We start from the raw sequence: 10,646 nt of genomic DNA, 5'->3' as shown, positions 1-10,646 counted from the left end.
AGGTGAATATCACGGCAATAATCCAGAGATATCAAAATTGTTACATAAAGCTGTTCGTGAGAAAAATGAAAACGCATTTTCAGTCTACCAACAACACCTAGCTAACCGGCCAGTAAATGTCCTTCGTGACCTCCTAGAATTTGCAAGTGATTAGCCTTCTATTTCTGTTGGGAAGGTCGAACCAAATTCAGAAATTGTGCAGCGCTTTTGCACTGGGGGCATGTCACTGGGTGTTATTTCAAGGGAAACACATGAATCGATTGCCATGGCAATGAACAGAATAGGAGGAAAATCAAATTCAGGGGAAGGTGGTGAGGATCCTGTGCGTTGGAGACCTCTATCAGATGTAGTTGATGGATATTCATCAACATTTCAACACCTTAAAGGTCTTCGAAATGGTGACACCGCCACTAGTGCAATTAAACAGGTTGCTTCAGGTCGGTTTGGTGTTACTCCAACTTTCCTAGTTAATGCAGATCAATTGGAGATCAAGATTGCACAAGAAGCAAGGCCAGGCGAAGGAGGGCAACTGTCTGGAAAGAAAGTCAGCACTTACATAGCAATATTGCGTAACTCTAAACCTGGTGTACCTCTGATATCACCTCCTCCACATCATGATATCTACCCTATCGAGGACCTTGCGCAATTGATGTTTGACCTTCACCAGGTCAATCCAATGCCAAAGGTTTCTGTCAAGTTTGTAGCAGAGGCTGGAATTGGAACTGTTGCCTCTGGAGTTGCAAACGGCAATGCTGATATAATACAAATATCAGGACATGATGGGTACACTGGATCAAGTCCAATAAGTTGTATCAAACATGCAGGTGGTCCTTGGGAGCTTGGTCTTACAGAGACACATCAGACATTTATTGAGAATGGGCTGCGCGAAAGATGTGTTCTAAGTTTTGTAAATTTTGCTTAGTTCCTTATTTTGAAGGCATGTAGACCCTGCTATACATATCCAAGGTAAAAAGGAGTTTTGCAATCAGGTGGCAGAGCAGTAAAAATCTCAAGGGAAATGGAAATTGTTTAAAACAGTTTTGCAGTTTCGTAGCGCGCTATGAAATTGCGAAACTGCTGTAGGTGTTGTTTTTAAAACGCAGGCAAACAGTTTGAAGGAAGAATCAGAAATTTGCGAAGGGAACACCTCAGTGACATGAAAGGGATCAAAGGAAGCTGCTACAGCCATTCAGCATATGCCAGGTGTACCTTTAACAAAAGGTGAAATCTTTTAACCTAAGTTTAAGATTTTTGGTTATAAAGCCACTTTATTCTCGGTGATTTGGGTTTGGAGAAGAGCTGCATACGAAAAGTTTTGGTTGGCACACCTGTCTACCAAGGAAGCCTCCAGCATATCAGGAGCATGGTGTTACCCTATTCTCTCAGGTTATTAAAGAATTAAAGTATCCACTGCTGCATACTCGGTGATGGGGGACCAGAACCGAAAATTTAGGGATATTTTCAGCCAATACAGAACAGATCAAAGCCTTCGGTATTCAAAGCCAGCATGGGACATTAATTGCCCATCTTATGCCATATCATGCCATCTCAGCTGAACGAAGAGAAATCCAGGTGTCAAAGCTGTAGGGAGGAATCATGATACGAGGAAGATAGAATTAGATATGTAGTTTAATTAGGACTCTTTGTAATTCCAGTTCAACACTTAATGTACTTAATAGGTTAGTTCAATAGCGGATAGGAGTAATTAATGGCAATCATCGAGCTCCCGTCATGCTGGAGGTGGAAGCTCAAATGAGATAGAATAAGCACTCTATAAATAGCTAAGAGAGTGAGGTAATAGGGGTTGGATGTTTTTGGAGAAGACTGTTTTGGTTTATGTATAGCAGATTTCAGTAATGCAAATGACTGTTGTTTCTTCTCAGGATTCACAATAGATCTTATTGTTCAAATGTATGATGGTTTATTCTCTTTAATGTTCTTTTACAGTTTGGTTTATGCATAATCACTCAGAACTCATGAATCATGCTCTGACTTCCTGTATGCCTAGGCAAACTGTGTTTCATGTAAGTTATGTTTGAACATTAGATGTAAAGTGCCCTGATTTCTATGAAAGGATAGTGTTATTGTTTAATGAGATATTAGTGACTCCATAAGCCCAATGGGAAGCAATTCTATCCAGCCAGTACATTTTTCATGTGTCTTGTAAGAGTTAGCCATCTTGTTCAATATCAATAACCTATGAGAGAGCCCTCTCAGACTAAGGAGGCTAAGCCTTAGTTAAAAGCTTGGTTTGAAACAGTTACACAGAGTCTTGCTGATTGGCAGCCTTCAGTACCTGATTTTGTGATAACATTTTGGTGCGTCTGCCGGGAGCCTGAAGATTATTCATTCCCGAAATTATGAAGCTGAACTTCTGAAGGTAGCAGGAGCTTAGAAGGTTTTTGAGGCTGCAAAACTATCTTGGCGACTCCATTGTTGAAGAATTCAAAATTCATAGGTTCATGGTGATTCCACTGGAGTTATGAAGGACCCAGAAGCTACCATTCTTAGTTCAAGGTATGCATGCATAGATTTTTCAGGAATTCATGGTTTCCCAAATCATTTTCCCAAGGATGCATATTTTCTAAGGAATGGTCCCAAATTTAATGGAGAAGATTTGAGTTTAACTCTGAAGCATATCTCAGATTTCTGTCATTTTGCTGAGCTTCTTAGAGTTAAACATGAGGATGTTTGCATTATGTTATTTTATGATTCACTTCAAGGGAAATGCAAACAATGGATTGAAAGTTTTCCTATCAAATCCGTTAAGTCATTTAAAGACTTATGGCTTATGTTTTTGGAGGAATGGATAGATAGGTCAGAGGTGGTGGAAAACTCTCCTTCAGTTGAGGGTTTCAAACAATGGAATGATGATCATATTAATGAAGAAATAGGTGAAATTTTTTCTTTGTCCTTGTCCTCGTATCTAAAGTCATTTGACTGTAAAGCAGAGGATAAGATGAGATTTTTGAATGAAATTGCTGAGGACATTGAGAAAGAAATTGAAGGTTTAGAAGGTCAAATTTAGGCATACAATTTTCATAATCATGATCATTATTTTCAGAAGTTTTCTATGGCAGAACACAAGGAGACAATGTTGGTTCCTTTCTCTTTCACGATTGAGGAACTGAACACTGTTGTTGAAGATCAGTTTGCACAACCAGAAAGTTACAAGAAAAATCAAGCTGATTATGTATTATGGGATCCTATAGATGATTACATGGAAGAGTTTTACACTCCAGTATTTTAGTTTTCCTATAAAGATCAGAGACAATTCCAGTGGCAGTGGTCATCACACTATCATATTGGCTCTGAACTCCGATGCAGTCAAAGAAGTCAAATATCAGATAAAACAGAGGATTGGCTACATTGGAAATTTCATATTGATTGAGCAGAAAAAAGTTTGAAATTGTTAGGATAGGTAGGTAGGTAAATATAAATAAGCTCAAGGTCAACTGAGCATTTTTCAGTAGATGTAGCTTTCTTTCTCCTACAGTCATGCTTGTCAAGCAAATTTCTGTTTGTCATGAATGGATAAGGCACTGGATCTGCATGTTCTTAGTGTACCACAAGGGCACACTATCCCAAGTGGAGCCACTGTTATCACTCAAGAAAAAACTCTGAATTGTTCACATCAGTTCAATTGTTTGCCAAAGGTACATAAATCTTTTTCAGCAGTTTCGCAGCGCAACATGCTCTTTAGGTGATTTCGTAGCGCATAAGTCAGTTTTCAGTAGTTTCGCAGCGCAGCATGTTGAGACAGTTGCGCATAACTCTGGGAGAAGTGGTAGAAAATCCTGATCTAATTCCTGAAAATCTGTTAACTGATAAAATACTCTTCCCCCAAAAATAGAACTCTGGAACCCTCACAAGTTATGCTAGTTCAGGATTTATACACAGGTTGACTTTTTCCTGGTTGAATTATCTGTTGGCTACTGGGCAGAGGTGTGCCATTAATGTTCAGGATTTACCTATGCTTAGACCTCAGGATAGAGCTGAAAATAGTTCTGCTCTACTCCAATCGAAGTTGCAGTCAAGGCAATGCTCTCTTGTATTCGCTATATTATGGTCTTTCTGGAAGTTATCTAGCCTCACTGCTATTTTGGCTTTTACAAAATTGTCTGTCATGTTTGTGGCCCCCCTTCTAATACAGAGCTTCATTAATGTAGTCACAAACAAAGAGACTCTGTGGTATAAAGGAATGGCGAGGAGAAATTGAGCGTTCATAGAAGCTAGTCAACAAGTATGAATGTGGGCAGATTCCGCGCATTGAGGGGCTAGATGAAATTGCATTCAGAGCCATTGAGAACATCAAGGAGAGAGAAAGTAGATCCATTGGGACATCTTATTTACATCTTATTGTTCATATAGTTGCTTTTGAGCACGGAGTTGCTTTCCAGGATCTGGGAGCAAATCATCTGTCTCTATCTCCAATTCCTTCAATCTAGCAGTATGACTTCTGGGAAGAATGGGCTCTTGTCACATTCCTTTGTTTCTAAGTTGCAAAATGTTTTGAAGAACAGAAAGTGTAGAATGTGAGGAAAGAAAAGGAGGGAAGAAGACAAAAGGGATAAATGGTGAATGATAAAAATGTTTCTACTTCATATTCATTCTCCTTATTCCTCTTCGGAATTGGACACCAGAACACCACCACCTCCTCCCCATTTTTCACATCCGGCTATTATGGAGAATCGAACCCTCGATACCTCTGCGAGGTCATCAGGTCATCTTTTCGAGTTCGATCCAGGTCAAATGACCAGCATCATCAGAAGGAAGGCTATGCTAAAAGAATTGGCTTCTTGTTATCAAGCAGAATGTGTCTATTACTGTCAAGAATTATTGGAGCTCCAAGGGAAATGGGAATAGGAACTAGATGCTTCGAGCATTGACCCTGATGGTGTTGAGTTGCTCCAAGGGCATGAAACAAGCAATCCAAAATATGCACTGGAGAATGAGTTGTGCTTGGAGGGCGCACACCTACCTTTACAGAAAATAAAGCAAGCATCAAGCACTGTTTCAACCTCTAATGGGGATGTTGGTTCAGGTGCTTCAAAAGCTCCGTTACGAAGGCTGTTGTCATGGCATGCTAATGAGCGCGAAGCTCTTCGACGTGGATTGCTGATGTTTGGCCTTGGAAGGTCTGATAGAGTTAGGAGTGTCGTGCACAGCATATTGAAGCAAATGCGACATGGTCTTGGGGACATTGCAGACTGCTGTTGAGAGTTTGTTCGGATGTGTGGGCTTCATGCTGATGAGAAATGTAAACGTAGGGCAAATGTGGATAATTTAGTGCTTCGCTCAGATATGTGTCAATACGCGGGTTTATATGGGAGCACCGCTTTCATATCACGGCCGAGGTCTATACAAATGGGCCGGTGGAGATCTCTTTCTGCTGTGGGTGAAACCGATTATTGGCAGGTGGCAAATTCATGGAATAGCATTTATGTCTTGGGCGCAAGTGTTTGATGAAGTACCAGAGAGAGATGTAGTTCATTATCTTCATGGCCTAGCTCCACAAGAGTTCTTTTTCCACGCAAACGGGTGGCAGAGAAGGTTTGATAGATACTGTTGTTGTAATGAGGCACATAATGAAGGATTGGGATGCATTTTCATCTTTTGTCTTGGCAATATTCGGAAGTTCCCATCAGGGATCATTGAGAACTCAAAAAGCCATTAATAAGCTCTTTCTTGTGTTTAACATACGTTATACTGGAATACCGAGTATCAAATATCGATTTCCTGGGGAGGCATCTGGCAATTCTGATTGCATGAATTTGATCACTCAAATTAGATCCCTCATCAGTGATATACAGAGTGTTATTTTGGCTCTCAGAATCCATGTTTTTGGCCGGTTTAGAGATCTGGTTACTTGCGCAAATGGTCTAGTGTTAATTATGTCCATTTTAATTATTCACACTCCAGTCACATATCAAGTTCTAGGGCACTTGAAAACTTGTTTGGTTCTGGCATTTGGTTACAACGTTAACACTATTTGAGCCAACTCAAGGAACATCATTTTTTCGTGAAAGCCTTCTCTGAGGATACTGCTAGGAGCTTGAAAACATCGGCTTTATACAGTTTAGACCTGGAGGTGAATATCACGGCAATAATCCAGAGATATCAAAATTGTTACATAAAGTTGTTCTTGAGAAAAATGAAAACGCATTTTCAGTCTACCAACAACACCTAGCTAACCGGCCAGTAAATGTCCTTCGTGACCTCCTAGAATTTGCAAGTGATCGACCTTCTATTTCTGTTGGGAAGGTCGAACCAACTTCAGAAATTGTGCAGCGCTTTTGCACTGGGGGCATGTCACTGGGTGCTATTTCAAGGGAAACACATGAATCGATTGCCGTGGCAATGAACAGAATAGGAGGAAAATCAAATTCAGGGGAAGGTGGTGAGGATCCTGTGCGTTGGAGACCTCTATCAGATGTAGTTAATGGATATTCATCAACATTTCCACACCTTAAAGGTCTTCGAAATGGTGACACCACCACTAGTGCAATTAAACAGGTTGCTTCAGGTCGGTTTGGTGTTACTCCAACTTTCCTAGTTAATGCAGATCAGTTGGAGAACAAGATTGCACAAGGAGCAAGGCCAGACGAAGGAGGGCAACTGTCTGGAAAGAAAGTCAGCACTTACATAGCAAGATTGCGTAACTCTAAACCTGGTGTACCTCTGATATCACCTCCTCCACATCATGATATCTACCCTATCGAGGACCTTGCGCAGTTGATGTTTGACCTTCACCAGGTCAATCCAATGGCAAAGGTTTCTGTCAAGTTTGTGGCAGAGGCTGGAATTGGAACTGTTGCCTCTGGAGTTGCAAAAGGCAATGCTGATATAATACAAATATCATGACATGATGGGGACACTGGAGCAAGTCCAATAAGTTGTATCAAACATGCAGGTGGTCCTTGGGAGCTTGGTCTTACAGAGACACATCAGACATTTATTGAGAATGGGCTGTGCGAAAGATGTGTTCTAAGTTTTGTAAATTTTGCTTAGTTCCTTATTTTGAAGGCATGTAGACCCTGCTATACATATCCAAGGTAAAAAGGAGTTTTGCAATCAGGTGGCAGAGCAGTAAAAATCTCAAGGGAAATGGAAATTATTTAAAACGGTTTTGCAGTTTCGTAGCGCGCTACGAAATTGCGAAACTGCTGTAGGTGTTGTTTTTAAAACGTAGGCAAACAGTTTGAAGGAAGAATCAAAAATTTGCAAAGGTAACACCTCAGTGACATGAAAGGGATCAAAGGAAGCTGCTACAGCCATTCAGCATATGCCAGGTGTACCTTTAACAAAAGGTGAAATCTTTTAACCTAAGTTTAAGATTTTTGGTTATAAAGCCACTTTATTCTCGGTGATTTGGGTTTGGAGAAGAGCTGCATACGAAAAGTTTTGGTTGGCACACCTGTCTACCAAGGAAGCCTCCAGCATACCAGGAGCATGGTGTTACCCTATTTTCTCAGGTTATTAAAGAATTAAAGTATCCACTGCTGCATACTCAATGATGGGGGACCAGAACTGAAAATTTAGGGATATTTTCAGCCAATACAGAACAGATCAAAGCCTTCGGTATTCAAAGCCAGCATGGGACATTAATTTCCCATCTTATGCCATCTCATGCCATCTCAGCTGAACGAAGAGAAATCCAGGTGTCAAAGCTGCAGGGAGGAATCATGATACGAGGAAGATAGAATTAGATATGTAGTTTAATTAGGACTCTTTGTAATTCCAGTTCAGCACTTAATGTACTTAATAGGTTAGTTCAATAGCGGATAGGAGTAATTAATGGCAATCATCGAGCTCCCCTCATGCTGGAGGTGGAAGCTCGAATGAGATAGAATAAGCACTCTATAAATAGCTAAGAGAGTGAGGTAATAGGGGTTGGATGTTTTTGGAGAAGACTGTTTTGGTTTATGTATAGCAGATTTCAGTAATGCAAATGACTGTTGTTTCTTCTCAGGATTCACAATAGATCTTATTGCTCAAATGTATGATGGTTTATTCTCTTTAATGTTCTTTTACAGTTTGGTTTATGCATAATCACTCAGAACTCATGAATCATGCTCTGACTTCCTGTATGCCTAGGCAAACTGTGTTTCATGTAAGTTATGTTTGAACATTAGATGTAAAGTGCCCTGATTTCTATGAAAGGATAGTGTTATTGTTTACTGAGATATTAGTGACTCCATAAACCCAATGGGAAGCAATTCTGTCCAGCCAGTACATTTTTCATGTGTCTTGTAAGAGTTAGCCATCTTGTTCAATATCAATAACCTATGAGAGAGCCCTCTCAGACTAAGGAGGCTAAGCCTTAGTTAAAAGCTTGGTTTGAAACAGTTACACAGAGTCTTGCTGATTGGCAGCCTTCAGTACCTGATTTTGTGATAACATAACCCACCCTTAAAACTATACAGAGGGTGGTATATATAGGGCCAAAACTCTCTGCAGAGTTCCTTTATTACATTTTGACCTAATTAGGTCATAAAAAATGACTACTTGACCTAATCCTATATAGAAATATATGCAAAGAATGTCTTGGGCCGTGCTCAGGGCCGATGTGTCAAAACTGAATAAATGATGCTGTCCTCGGTGGCTTGATGCAGTTTTTTCTGCAATAAATGGGTATGGGTTTATGCTTTCTTGCTGTCCTGGTGCCTTGAATGCCTTGACGGTGATTTGAAGGCAAGGATGGGCTGATGCTTATCGATTTGATTTTCTGGGGGCTTCATCAATGTTCAGGTGCCTCGAGCCCCTAAAAAATCATGATTGATTCTCTCTGTTGTCCTTTCTTCCACTGATACTCTCTGACAAAATCTGGGCTGTTGATCTGCTGTGCTGTGGGTCTAATCACTAGTAAATGGCCGTTGTTCGGCCTCTGTATCATCTGGAATTGTCTTTTGATCCTTTCGGTATGCTCTGTGAAGAAAATGGATCATTTTTGCGCCTTTTCGGGCTTCCTGGGGCTGCATGGAGCAAAGATTCCTTAAAGATTCCCTGAAGATTCTCCATTTTGGCCCAAAAAATCCTACAATGAGCGATTTGCGCCTGCGATGAGCGATTTGCGCCAGCGCAAATCGCTCATCAAAAACTGCCTCAGAATTCGATTCCGGGGCTCCGAAGTGCGACTTTTGCGCCTCTGCGCCCAAAAAATGTTGATGATGTCAGCATGACGTCAACATTGTACGGCGGGTGACGTCAGCATGACGTCAGCATGGCGACTTGGCGGGATGACATCAGCATGGTGACGTGGCCGGATGACGTCAGCATGACGTCATCACGTACGGACGATGACGTGGCAAGTACGGTGGCGGGGACACGTGGCAATGACGTGGTAGGAGGCCACACAGGCTGGTGACTCATCGGGTGACTGGATAGGGGTGGGCTGGTGACTATATAAGGGGGTTGACGTGGTGGTGACGTCAGCTGGCAGAAGGCGGTAAGCGGTATGTAGCGCACCGCTTATGGGGAGAGGTGGTTTTGGAGGGAGGGGCTTCGCCACAGCCTGGCGCCTGACGCGTGGCGGGAGTACGGTGGCAAAACCGTCAAACTCCTGGACGTTAAAGACCAGGCGCATTGGGGATGAGGATGCCCACCAGCCGTTGATCTATGGGGTGGGCGATCGGACGGCTGGCGGTGGACGCGAGGGGATAGGGGGTTAACGGGCAGGAATATTCGCAAGAATATTCCGAATTTGATACTGCGCGGAGGATGGGTTATAAACTTAGGAAAATGGGTTTACAGGGTTAAGTAAAGGCGCAGGTTAATATTTATGCACAGGAACTTTGGGTTAGGGGCGGAATGTGGGTTTTTACACCGTTAGGGTGAAGTTTTACAAGGGGGAAGGTAACAACATGGGTTTTTTTGGGGGTTTTTAGGTTTAAGGGAGAGGTTACTAGCTGACCAGATGTCAAACCAGTTCCTCAATGACGCGGATGGGCTAAAAACAGTTCCAGATGGCTGAGATTTCCCGGACTTAGTAGAATTATGGCTATAACGCCAGGGAGGGGTATTTACATAGGGGGATTTATATACATGATTTTAATAGGGGAAGGGGAAAATCTAATAGGGAGTTATATAATAAGGGTGATGAGAAATAGAGAGATGTTAGTGAACTCCAGCCTGAGTACCTCCAACTAAAAAAAACTGCCTAAAAACAAAAAATGGATTGCTTTATCAAAATTGGAACACAGCAGTGGCACTTGGAGTAGCACAATCATGTGAAGACTTCTTTTGGCCATCTGTAGCAAATATGGAGCATTGCAGCATGCATAGCACGACATATTTGGCATGTAAAACTGTCGATCATGAAAGATGATTAACCTGCTGTAGTAGGAGGCTAACAGTGGCTCCACTTGGGGATGGTTTTTCCTTGTGAAAAGTCAAGAACAGCAGGTCATACTGCCTTGCATTCAATTGTTACTGTGTTCTGCAAATTTCTCTTGGCTGGCCGCCTTATTGATCCTACCTACCTACCTACCCTAACCAGCACTTACTTTGCTGTTAGGTGAAGTGAAATAGCCAATGCAGCCACTTAAGTAATAATAACATGAGTGGGCTTTGCTTCTTGTGCTTGCTAGTGACACCAACTGAGATTTTGCAATTTGTCATGGCTTTGTCAATCTTTGAGAAGATCA

At 41.7% G+C, this 10,646-nt stretch overlaps 1 pseudogene; it reads left to right on the top strand.

Moving 5' to 3' along the window:
- Positions 1-220: 220 nt before the first annotated feature.
- Positions 221-922, top strand: LOC149236289 (ferredoxin-dependent glutamate synthase, chloroplastic pseudogene; annotated as a pseudogene).
- Positions 923-10,646: the final 9,724 nt, after the last annotated feature.

This window comes from Pinus tabuliformis, chromosome 8, assembly GCF_031772625.1.
Source record: "Pinus tabuliformis cultivar Carrire ecotype Pingquan chromosome 8, CPIR1, whole genome shotgun sequence".
In the NCBI taxonomy this organism is placed as follows: Eukaryota; Viridiplantae; Streptophyta; class Pinopsida; order Pinales; family Pinaceae; genus Pinus; species Pinus tabuliformis.
The sequence above is the reverse complement of the archived record's forward strand: the minus strand, read 5'-3'. Positions and strand labels throughout refer to the sequence as shown.